The sequence below is a fragment of the Juglans regia genome, chromosome 9, assembly GCF_001411555.2.
Source record: "Juglans regia cultivar Chandler chromosome 9, Walnut 2.0, whole genome shotgun sequence".
In the NCBI taxonomy this organism is placed as follows: domain Eukaryota; kingdom Viridiplantae; phylum Streptophyta; class Magnoliopsida; order Fagales; family Juglandaceae; genus Juglans; species Juglans regia.
Window position 1 is genome coordinate 14,478,273 of NC_049909.1, and position 13,532 is coordinate 14,491,804.

Below are 13,532 nucleotides of genomic sequence, written 5' to 3' on the forward strand. Positions count from 1 at the left end.
GCACACGTCCATTTTCTCTAGCACCTCTCTCTCTCTCTCTCTCTCTCTCTCCCCTTTAACTTCCTAGAAGCCGTGCACCTCACCTGACTCTCTCTCTTCCAACCACAGTAGCGTCGCCGTAGCTCGTTATCGACCACCACCAACGGCTGTTCCCCCTCACCAGTGACCTCCGACCGGACGCAGCCCCCCACAGTGCAACCCCTCTCCCTCTCCTTCTCTCGAAATCGAGCTTCTCTCACACAGTTTCTCCCTCTTGCTGCTGCCAGCGCCGCCATCACAGCCCAACTGCACCACCACACTCAACCCCTCGTCGACGTAAGTTTCTCCCCCAGCCACCAAAGCCCTTCTCTCTCTCCCTTCTCCTTGAGTAGCGTCTCCCTCTCTTGATACTGCTTGGATTGCCGGCATCTTTTGCCAACCATGAGGTGGTCCCCAACCACCATGGCCGGCACAGAGAGAAGGTAGGGGGCGGGAATGGGGGGAGGTGGAGAAAGGAAAAGAAAAAAAAAAAAATTAGGTGTCACATCAGTGTGTGATTCCTTTGTATTTATAATGTTTTCCCTTAATTTTTCAATTTATTATTTCTATTATTTACATATTCATGTGTAAAATAATTTAAAAAATATATTATTTTAATTTTTGTTTAAAATATCTATTTATAAACCTTATTTTTTTATCTACTTAACACACCGTTCATGTGAAAGTGTTTCACACCAGCTATTTTAAAATTATTAATGATTTTTTTTTATAAGTATCATAATAAGTAGTTGAATAATGTTATATGTAATTATAGGGTGTGTCAGTCTTGCGTACTCTCTTTTAAAAAAAAAGTTCAACATTAAAAAATTGATTTTTTTATGTGTGTCATAGATATACTCACTTTTTTGAAGAGAGTGAGTGAAATTTGCACACTTATGACGGTAGTTACAATTCAAATCAATCATTTTTTAAAAAAGAGTGCGAGATTTACACATCTTATGACGGTAGTCACTGTACAAATTATTAATTTAAAGAGTATGCAAGATTTGAACACCTTAGTACATATTATTTTTTTAAAAAAAAAGAATACGAAATTTACACACCAATATCATTCCTCCAAGTAGTTTGTTAATCCACGACGTGTATAATAATTTTTTTAAATGGATTTTACTCATTTTAAAAAATGAGCCCGGCTATACATCAGCTGCACTCTCCGCACATCTTACATGGTGTTTTTTTTTTACTCCACACATTAGGTGTGTTGTGGCTAACAGTAGCTGATGTAAATAATTTTTTTTTAAAAATTGGTTGGAATTGCCGGGAATGAGAGACGGAGGAACAATCGAAACTCGGCGGCCAAACAGCGCTTCTGCGAATCTGCAGTGGGAGAAGAGCGAGTCTGAGTTCTACAAGTTGTGCAATCTCAACCACGACCAGGGCTAGCGCCACAAGTACTTCCCCAGCCACAAGAGCTCTTTCTTGGCCTTCCTCTCCCGATTCTACTCCAAGCTCTCCAATGCCCGCTTTTTCCCCGAGAACCCGAGCCATCTCACCCCCGATCTAGCCTCTTGCAACCGCGTCTGGTGCGTTTTCTGTGACTCCGACATTGACAAGCTTGGTAGCTTATTCGCTTGGTAGCCGCATTTTAGGTATCCTATTATTGGATTTCTGTTTTTGAATTTCTATTTGGTTACCGAGAGAAACGCGAGGGGAAAAGGAAATGAAGTTGAAGGTCTTTGAAATTCTATGCCATATGTTTGTTTATTTCCCCCCCATAATATAGCAACATTATAGTTAACCGTGGTATATAATCGAATTGTCTTAGTTTAGTGGAGCTTTTGCTTTCTTGAGGTTCTTTGAATGATGGAAATTTCTGAGAATTATATAATTTCTGTTATCGTTGTATTTATTTTTAGAGCGACGAAACTGTAGAATGCATTCAGAGTATGTTTTTATGGACCTTTCTTTTTTAAAACTGCGTGCCTTGTGTTCTGTAAGTAATTATAATGCAAGCAGTACTAGTAATCATCTAGCAAGTGAGGATCATCTGAAGAATTTGAAGAATTTCCTGTGGAAAAATGGCAATTTCAGTAATGAAAGGGTAAGTTCTGTCATCTGCAATGAGATTTGCTTTTGGAAATTTCTTCTATCATTGTACTGATATTTGTTTTTTAAAGTAATTGTACTGAATTTCTTAGTTAGTCATTTTTTTTACACTTTCTTGGGCCCCTTAAATAAAACTCAGTATTACCTACCCGTCCTGGATATTTTAGGTTGTCCATTCTGTAGAATTGAACAAGAGCATGGTTTGAGAAAGAGTGGAAAACTTGTAATTGAAGGTAGCATTAGCATTTGCTTATTTGACTTCTAGTGGAGGCCATCCTCAACTGATTTTATTTCCAAACTAAATTAATACTATTTCTACATTAGAGTAATATGATTCTTGTTTGCATGTGCACTAATTGATGGTTTTGTCCCCCATTCACTTATTAAAATGCTTGTTTTATTAATGAGTTAACGATGTTTCGTGCCTCCCCAAACTTGTGCTGACAATGGGGCTAGTCATTTGTTCCCAGTACTTGGAATATACTAAACTCTTAATGCTTGCAAAACTCAAAAAATCAGCATGCTATAGGGCGGAATGACTAAATAGTGATTGTTTATGCTCATGTATCACTATGTTTGGCATGACTAGGGGTGTAAACTCAAATCGAAAAATCGGTCCGGACCGAACCGGACCGGACCGGAACCGATTTTTAAAATGTAAAAACCGGTCAGTTCCGGTCCGGTTCCGGTTTTGGGACTTTTTGGACTGGACTGAACCGGACCGGACCGGACCGGTTGATTAAAAAAAAATAAAAAATAATATTTTTATATATAAGTTTTATACAAAATATTTTAAATATATATTAAATATTAATATAAATAAGTTTTATATATAATGTATAATTATAAATTTATACATTAAATGTTAATTTATAATTTCATATATATATATACATATATATGAAATAATTTCATATTATAATTTATAAATTATCACATTAAATGTTAATACTAATATATAAGTTTATAAATAATATTAATAGTCTAATATAGACTATAGATTATAGTTATACTTATAATTAATACTAAAAGTTTTTACTAAAAGATTATAACTAATACTAATACTTATAATTAATGATAAAACTTTTTTTTTTTTAAAACAAATTTTTAATGACAAATTGTGAAATTTACATTTTAAAAAAATCGAAAAATTGGACAGGACGGGACCGGAAACTGGTAAAATCGGAAGTACCGGTTTAGGAGGGTAACCGGTGCATAATCGATTTTGAAAAATACAAAACCGGTACATACCGGTTCGGTCTTAGATTTTGTCCAAAACCGGACCGGACCGGACCGGTTACACCCCTAGGCATGACTGCTTGTGTTTTTTTTTTTTTTTTCAGTTCTTTTATTTTGAGAGTTCACTAATGTTTTGTAGTAACATCTCCGTAGTGAGAAGATCAACTTTTCACTTCTTTCAAGGCCTGCCTGTAGATATATTTTTTCCCCTGGTTTGCTCTTTTACATCATGGGCTATGACCGAGCTTCTTCTTCTTCTTCTTCTTCTTCTTCTTCTTCACACCACTTGTTTTTTGCATTTTTACATTCACATGTACTTACAAAACCTTCAAACATTTACTGTATACTGATATAGACGAACCCGGTGCATGAGGACAAAGTAATTGTAATTGGAGGAAGCAATTTTCATGGTATTGATCTCTGGCTACAATTTTAGTTTTTTTTTTCTTATTATTTCTTTTCTCATGAAGCTGTTAGCTAGATTCCATATGAATTCATCATGTGAGTGGATGTGTTTATAGGATTGAAGTTTTGAAATTGTATCAGTAAACGTCTCATACAGAATTCTGGTGGGCTTTGTGCACACGGAGTTTGGTGGAGTGATTGATGGGAACCAAGGTGCGCCTAGTCTTAAAGATATTTTACAAGTTCCAGATGAGCCAATTACAAGTTCAAAGGCCAAGAAGATCAAGGAGGAGGCAATGCAAGAACTGATGCAATCCACTTGGAACGTGTTTAGCAATAGCTCAACATTCAAGATGGGCTTAAAGAATGAAAATTCAGTTTTGATTCATTTGATAAGTTATGGAAGAGGGCAACAACATGACTTGAAGGCTTTGGACATTTGAAGGCTTTCAACTTGTTTAATTCATTTAAATGACTTATTTTATTAGTTTAGAATAATTGAGATTATTATAGGAAGTACTTAAGGGGGCCTATGAAAGGGCATGTTGGAAAATTTATTATTTTATTGAACTAGGGTTAGGGTTTTACTGTAGCATTACTATAGCTGTGTTACTGTAGCCGCACCACTGTTCATCCAGGGGCATTTTGGGTAAAAGGTGTTTTATTTTAGTTAGGGTTTTAATTAGGTTTTGGTTTAAATACTTTTTGTAGTCTCATTTTAATTAGTTTATGAAATTTGATAAATTTATTCATTGTGAGTTGAGTTTTACTCTTCTTGTTCTTAATTGAATTTTTGAACTTATCAAAAGTAAATCACAACCTTTGTAGCGTTCCTCCTTTGTAATTTGGGTTCTTGAGACGGGTTTTTCAATGGGTTTAGATTTTAATATAATCTAGGTTCTTGAAACGGGTTCTCATCGGGTCTAGATTCTCCATCATTTGACTTGATTTTGGCTTTCTTGGGGAGTTTTCAAATTGATTGTGGGTTCAAGAGATTTCACTCTTGCGGGTTCATATAATTTGGTATTTAGAGCATGGTTTCCAATCAGGTCTGATTCTATCTTTTAATTCTAGCATCCTTAAATTTAATTCTAGGGTTTCATTGTTCTAGGTTTGCCAAAAAAAAAATAAAAAAATAAAAAGTAGGCTGCCGAAATTTTTAGGATTTTGGGTTTGGCTGAAATTTGCATCACCTAGGGTTTCAAAATTCTAGGATTTCTTACATCTCTAAGTTTGTCAATTGTTTAGAGTGCCGTGTCATTGTCTCTCTTCTACTTCATTGTCAATTCTTGTGTACTTGAATTCAATCGCTTGATTTTCACATTTGAATATTGCTGTTTGTGATTGAATTAGAGAAAAGAAGAGAAATAAAAAAAAAAGAAAAGAAAAGAAAAGAAAGGAAAGGAAAATAAAAGAAAATTCGAAAAAAGAAGAAGAAGAAGAAAAGAAAAAGTAAAATATTCAAAGGTTAAAATATAGTTACAATAAAGAAAAACAAAAAAACATTTGTTGATTGAGTTTTATCATCAAAGGGGCTGAATACATCTCTCTAGTTGGTATCGTGTTCTATAATTACTATTTTTCTCGTATAAATTCCTTGAGTCTCGTGTCATTTTATTCTTTCCTTGTTTCTTGTTCTTGTTTCTTGGATCTATATTACTGGTTGGAATAATACAAGGTTGTATTGTCTTGATTTTAGTTCAACTAGTTCTTAAAGAACTTGAGCGGGAAAACTATAGGGGTAAAAGACAAGAGAGTGTGAGACTATTATTGAGAAAAAGTCAATTAAGAGTAAAACACGAGTGAAGTGTCATTATTTGAGTGTAAGCACGTAAGGGAGTGTGTGAGGTTTTCCACTAATATTCGCTTGGGCAGCACATTACGATGTCTCATAGGAGTGACTCATCACCAAAGGGGAATGCAGATAACTCATCTTTTGTATTGCAAGCCATGCAACAACGGTTTGAGCAGTTGAACTTGGTATTGGGTGAAGTAAGGGATATGATGGATCATCAAGATGCGGTAGTTAAAAATCTACAGGGCATGAGAGATAGGAGGCGACGTGAGTCTAGTGTTGAAAATAGGTGTGAGAAAGAAAAGTATGGTGATTCTCTTATTACTAGGTGTGCACTCAATATACATATTAAGATAGATGATACAGAGCAGCAGAGCGAGAACATTTTTCATACTAGATGCCATATCAACAATAAGGTATGTAGTATGATCATTGATTTGAGGAGTTATATTAATTTGGCTAACACCACTTTAGTTGAGAAATTGAATTTACGTACTTTGAAACACCCTAGGCCATACATGTTGCAGTGGTTGAGTGATTGTGGGGAGGTTAGGGTAAATAAGCAAGTGCTAGTTTTTTTTTTCAATTGGGAAATACCAGAATATGGTCTTTTGTGATGTAATACCTATGCTTGCTGGCCATATTTTGTTGGGGAAATAATGACAGTATGATAGGAAGGTGATCCATGATGGGTTAAGGAATATGTACAGTTTTGAAAAGGATGGAAAAACAATCAAACTTGCTCCTTTAACTCCAACACAAGTCTATGGGAACCAATTGAAACTGAAAAGTGAGGTTGCTCAAAAAAGAAAGAATGAAAATGAGAGTGATAAATAAAGAAAGAGTGAAAGTGAGAGTGATCAAAAAAGAAAAAGTGAAAAAGAGATTGAGCTAAAAAGCAAGAGTGAAAGTGAGATTGAGCTGAAAAGTAAGAGTGAAGGTGAGAGTGAAAGTGAGATTGAGCTGAAAAGCAAGAGTGAATGTGAGATTGAGAAAAAAAAGAAATAGTGAGGTCGAAATGGAGAAAAAGAGAAAAATGAGAGAGAAAAATGAAGAGGGTGAGACTAAGACCATAAGAAAAATAGAGAATGAGTTGAAAAAATAATTGTGAGGTCAAGAGTACAAAAAAAGATGAAGAAAAAGAGAGTAACAGAAAAAAAGAGAATGAAAAGAAAAAAGAGTATGAAAGGGAAAAAAAGAGTAAAAAAGAAAAAGAGAGTGAAAAGAAAAGTGAGAGTGAAGAAAGTGAGAGAAAAACAAAGAGAAAATTGAGTTTTTATGCTAAGGGGAGTCTTAATACTAACGAACTTGACATTTATTTGCCTAGTATTGTTGTTTCTTTGTTGCAGGGATATGAGGTTATGTTTTCTAGCTGTGTGTTTAGTAGATTGCTACCTATTAGGGAAATTGAGCACTACATTGATTTTGTGCCAGGTGCGACAATTCCTAACTAACATTTCTTCGAAGAACATGAGTCCTTGACACACTTAAAGGAACAAGGTAAGTTGTTGACTAGAATGCGTGCTAAGCGAAAGGATTGTATTGAGACTTTTCCTCATGTATTCAAATACACACAAAGTATGAAAAATTTTGTGTTTGATTTTTTGTAAGAAGGTATGTCCTTGTTTTCATTTAGATGCAAAATTGTTGAGACTTGAATGTGATAAAGAATTGTACGCTAATGATGATGACTTTGCCAGTGTGTATGGAACATATGAGAAAACATCATTTGGTAAGTTCCATAAACTAGATTGATACTTGTTTAGAGAGAATAGATTTTGTGTGCCTACTAGTTTTATGCGTAAGTTGCTTGTGTGTGATAGACATGGTGGTTTGTTGGGTAACTTTGGTGTAAGTAAGACTTTTGATGTGTTGCATAAATGTTTGTGGGAGTATCATTTACTATTCATTGTTGTGTTGTATGAAGGTTTGTAGGAATATCATTTGCCATTCAATGACGTGTTGCATGAACATTTGTGGAAGTATCATTTGTCATTCATTGATGTGTTGCCTGAACGTTTGTGGGAGTATCATTCGCCTTTTATCGAGTTTGCATATAATTGGAGTGGTCATTTTGGTGTGAGGAACACTTTAGTTGTGTTTCATGAACATTTGTTGGAGTATTGTTTGCCATTCGTTAGGTTTACATATAATTGGAGTGTTCATGCTACTACTAAATTTTCACATTTTGAAATTATTTATAAACTTAATCCATTTACTCATTTGGATTTAATGCCTTTACCTGTTGATGACAAGAGTAGTTTGGATGGATTTTTTCAAATTTTTGAACAAATTAATGATAATGCATGTCAAGTGGATCTTCCAGGTGAGTATCATGTTTATGCTATTTTCAATGTTAGTAACCTTTTTCCCTTTGATCCAGGTGGAGATTTGATGTCAAATCCTTTTGAGGAGTAGAGGAATGATGAGAACCAATGTGGGCCTAGTCTTAAAGATATTTATCAAGTTCCAGATGGATCAATTACAAGATCAAGGGCCAAGAAGATCAAGGAGGAGGCAATGCAAGAACTGATGCAATTCACTTGGAATGTGTTTAGCAAGAGCCCAACATTCAAGATGGGCTTAAATGATGAACATTCAATTTTGATTCATTTGATAAGTTATGGAAGAGGGCAACAACATGAATTGAAGGCTTTGGGCACTTGAAGACTTTCAACTTGTTTAATTCATTTAAATGACTTATTTTATTAGTTTAGAATAATTGAGATTATTATGAGAAACACTTAAGGGGACCTATCAAAGGGCATGTTGGAAAAATTATTATTATTTTATTGAACTAGGGTGAGAGTTTTACTGTAGCATTATTGTAGCCGCGTCATTGTTCATCCAGGGGCATTTTGGGTAAAATGAGTTTTATTTTAGTTAGAGTTTTAATTAGGTTTTAGTTTAAATATTCTTTGTAACCTCATTTTAATCAGTTTATGAAATTTGATAATTTATTCATTGTGAATTGAGTTTTACTCCTCTTGTTCTTAATTAAACTTTTGAACTTATCAAAGGTAAATCACAACCTTTGTGGTGTTCATCCTTTGTAATATGGGTTCTTGAGACGGGTTCTTTAACGAATCTAGATTTTAATATAATCTAGGTTCTTGAAACGGGTTCTCATCGGGTCTAGATTTTCCATCATTTGACTTGATTTTGACTTTCTTGGAGAGTTTTTAAATTGATTGTGGGTTCAAGAGATTTCATTTCCGCGGGTTCATATCAGTGATGCTTTATTTGGAACATGCAGCCCTTTTTTCGTATTGTGATTCTTTTTCTTTAGGTTTGCAAAATCTCACTCAAATTTCTACATTGGCTGTTGAAGAGGTAAGAGGTAATGTGCATTCTGGAGCTCCTCCTCCGTGGTTTGAAGCAACTAAAGAAATTCAGATTGATGTTCAGCTAAATTCTACAATTGGAAGCCTTATAATTCCCAATAAGTCAGGGAAGTCCAAAAAATTTAACCTGCAACGGGTTGGAGCTGCTTGGACTGTAAAGAGAAAGATGGAGATGGAGATGGAGAAGAGAGGAGAGATATCAAGAGTGATTGCACATCCTAATGGCTTCCTAACTTTGGTAGAGTTTGGCAATCTGGTAGCCAGAAAGAATCTAGCAAATAGTTTGAGATGGAGAAACACAAATATATCAAGCTTGAAAGTAAATTTGAGATGCCAGTTAAGAGACAACCTCATGTCAGCAAGGGAATGGTGAGCCACATTCTCAGCACACCACATTTTAGGTTCCAAAATTTTTTAGGCTAGTTCTTGTAAGGTTAGGTGATGAAATATCTTATTGTTTGATGCCATGGTACAGCGTTGCATTGAAAGGTAGTCCATGTTTTGCAAGTTTTCACATTTCATATGAGTTATACTGGCACTCAGAATCAACATTTTATCTAATATATGTCATTACCAGGAGGCTCTGTAATTGTCTCCAGCGTTTTGCCAACACAGTATAAAAAAGGAAATAAAATGTGTTTTAAACTATAGTGGGATATTTTTCTGCATTAAGGTTAGTTTATGGTAGTTGGTTCTAAAATACTGAACTCCATTGGACCTGGCATCTTACTCGTGATGGATGGAATGCAATCATTGTAGGGTAATAGTTAATTTTTTTTTTTTTTTTTTTTGCAGAACTTAAAAGCTAGCTTTGTTTTATATTCTGGTTTGTGTATATACCTATGTGTGCATCTTAATATGTAAGGTTGGATATCTGTGCTTAATAAGTGCTTGTTGCATCTTGAATTCTTTGAGACTTTCATAGAGTTTTTTGCGTGTAGTTTGGGTGATTTCATGCATGTGGCATAACAATAATGATAATGAAAAAAGTTTCCTATCCAAATTAACAATGAAAACAGTTATACTAGAGATTTGGCTTTTATATATGGAGTTCCTAAGGCTTATACTTTTCTTTTCTTTGGCCACCCTTGCAGCGCAGAGAAGCGGATGAATAATCATTTTGGAGATAAGAATGCTTAATATTGTATTCCTGATGGTGATAATGTTAGAGAATCAATACGTATATGTCTCATTCACCTCTGCACCATGTCGAGTTTTAGTTAGAGATTAATGGAGCAACGATCTTGTAGGAAATGTAGCAGAGTTGGTGCCAATGCAATTCAGTGCAAAATAGGTTACATAGTTACTAGGCTCTTGTACATAAAAAGAAATTCTATCAGTTGAAATGTCCATAATGTATTGTCAATGACATTGTGGGCATTTAGTCTGTTGTGCCAGATGCATTCAATATATAATTTTCTTCCCATATTTCATATATGCAGTATCCTGTTCTGGTAGCATCAATGTTCCCATCGATAAAGAATGCATTTAATTGCTTTGTTCTTGGGTATTAACTGCTCCCTTGATTTCTGGAATCCAAAAAGCTCTCAATAGTTTGAAATGTTTTACATATTGCGTATCCATCTTTGATATCGATGTGGTAGCGTTTTAGGCTGTTGTATTAACTTGGTATTTTTACCATCAGCTTGTGTTGCCTCTCATGCATCGCAGTCCTAAAACTGCATGAATATTAGCCCTTGATTGGCATGCTCTAGGCCGGTACATGTGAAATTGCCTTAGCATTGGGTTTCATACTTTTGCAATTGCACATTTTTTTTTTAAAGAAAAAAAGGCTTAGTAATAGAATGAGCTTGTTCCTTTTAGCTCTCTTCTTGAAGAAAAAGAATGATGTTACTCTATCACAACAATTTTAGTAGTGAAAAATGTTGTAGAATTTAATTGACCTCTGATCCTAAAAAACCCATAGTTTCCCTTTGGAAGAAACCAAGTTCTCCTTGCATAGAAAACTCCATGAAAACCAACTTTCAATCATTCTATGGACGCCATGTATGACTACATCTATTGTGTTCCCAGATCTTGCTATCATACTAGCAATATAGATTGTTTCCATCCTACCTAGTGCCTTTGGTGTATCTCCACTCGGTCCATCCACCAGCATCAAATCCCAATTCTGCTGATATACTTCTTGTGGCAAAGTTGTCAATGCTAACCAGCATTTTGATTCTTGAAGCAGTCCTTAGCTAGGTGCAAAGGCTAAATTCTATCTTGCATGCTTGAGCAGCTTGTAAGCCTTTTTTCCAGGTATCTAGTATTCAACCTTGTAGGTTCGAGTGCTATTTGAATTTGCATTGTTTTGTTTCTAGGTATATGGTATTCATCCTCTAGAAAGATGGTATGCCACCTGCATTGATTTGTGACATGTATAGATATTGGGGTACAAGCCCAAAAATTAGCAAGTTGTAGGGAGCTTAGTGGACATAACATTTTACAGGAGCATAAATTCCTTTTCTGTGAGCATGATCGCATTGGTAGAGGTTTTTGGTTGAGTTTTTGTGAAGCCCAGTGTAACAAGATAGTAAGAGAAATACTGTAAACAACTCCTTAGAGGGGAGTAACCTCTAGAAAAATGAGAGAAGATGGAGAGAATTCTAGAACATGTATTCAGAAAATATTCTTCAGATGCCCCTTACACAATATTACTATGGAATTTAAGTGGAACATTCTAATGGTTTCCACAGAGCCTACAACCAATCACTGGCATTTCAGTACAAAAATAACAATAAGAGTAAAATGAACTAAACTAATGCAAATGACCATATAAGGCCCTTTGGAATTAAAAGAAATAAAACACTAATCCTACTACTTTACTGGGCCATGGCCTAAGCCCACTTGCATTTGCCCTCACTTGTAACTGGTAGCCCGAAGTCATCTCAAGTCCCTAGCCCATGAGTGGCCCTCGCATGTGACAATGCCTTCTACGTTAGAACACCTTACCCACAAGGTATGGGTAGGCCTCCTTTAGTTCTTTGAATGGTTCCCATGTCGCACTCTCAACCGTCTGCCCTTGCCAACGGATCAGCAGCTCTACCACCGGTAAGTTCTTCGATTTCATCAACCTCCTTGCCATGATCTCTTCTGGTTCTGGTTTTATTGTGTCATCTGTGTCTGTTGGTGGTAGGGTTTGTTGAACCATAGTTTATAACCCTAGCTTTTTCTTTATCTGTGAAATATGGAACACTGGGTGTATGGATGATGAAGATGGTAGATCTAGTTTGTAGGCTACTTCTCCAATTTTTTGAGTGATTTGATACGGGCCATAGAATCTAGGGTATAACTTGAGGCTCTGTTGACTGGCCACCGAATGCTGCCTGTAGGGTTGAAGTTTCAAAAAAACCCATTCTCCCACTTCAAAATGATGTTCCTTCCTCTTAAGATCAACGTATTTCTTGATGTGATCCTGAGCCTTTTGTAGGTTTTTCTTCAACAGATTCATGATATGGTCCCTAGATCTCAACTACTCTTCCACAGCTTCCACTTTAGTGGTTCCAGGTGTATAGGGCAGTAATTTTGGTGGAGCATAGCAATATAAAGCCTCAAAGGGTGTGAGGTGTGTAGATGAATGGTAAGTGGTGTTATACCACCATTCTGCTAGGGAGATCCAATAGGCCCAGGTTTTAGGTTTATCACATGCAAAACACCTTAGATAGTTCTTTAAACACCTGTTCACAGCCTCACTTTGACCATCAGTCTGTGGATGGTATGAAGTGCTTAAGGCTAGATGGATGCCTTGTATCCTGAAAAGTTCTTGCCAAAATAGGCTAGTGAATACACTTCCTCTGTCAGGGATAATGGATTGAGGCATCCCATGTAGTTTCAGAATCCGTTTAACAAAAGTTGAGCCACAATTTTGGCTGAGAAATGATGAGTGATAGGAGTGAAGTGAGCATATTTAGTATAGCGATCCACCACTACCCATACACTGTCAAGTCCTTGTGATTTAGGCAGCCCTTCTATAAAATCCATAGTGATGTGCAGCCAAGGTTGAGAGGGAATTGGGAGGGGTTGTAAGAACCCACTAGGTTTAACTTGATCTGCCTTAACTTTCTGACAAACTTCACAATTTCTGATAAAGGTTCTTAGATCATTTCTCAATCCTGGCCAGTAAAATTCTTTCTTCACTCCGTGGAGGGTTAAATCATACCCTGAATGACCCCCTAATGGCCCACTATGTAAAATTTGTAATATTTTTTGTCGAGAATCACCATGTTTAGCCATAAACAATCTGTTTTTGTAAAATAATAGACCTATTTTTTCTAAAAAAATTTTAGGCAACAGTCCTATAGTAGACTGCTCCAGTAGTTTAATGGAATTTTGATCTTGCTTGTAGACTTCCTTGATCTCATCCCACCACTCAACTGTAGGAATAGACAGAGTTGAAATACTCAAGCCACTTCTGGTTTATGGACTTCATCATTTCTAGATAAGGCATCAGCCACAAGATTCTCTACCCCTATATTCCACCCTAACATCATAATCAAGTAGTTTTGAGACCCATTTTTGTTGTAAAGGGGTGCTTACCTTCTATTCAAGAAAAAACTTTAAGTTTTGATGGTCTGTTCTGACAGTAAACACCTTTCCAATAAGATAGGGCCTCCACTTCTGTATAGTAGCCACTAGTGCATAGAGTTTTTTTTCCATAAGTT

The 13,532-nt window shown here is 35.9% G+C and overlaps 1 pseudogene; it reads right to left on the reverse strand.

The window, feature by feature from the left end:
* Positions 1 to 10,719: 10,719 nt before the first annotated feature.
* Positions 10,720 to 11,347, reverse strand: LOC118349430 (annotated as a pseudogene).
* Between the last annotated feature and the right edge of the window lie 2,185 nt (positions 11,348 to 13,532).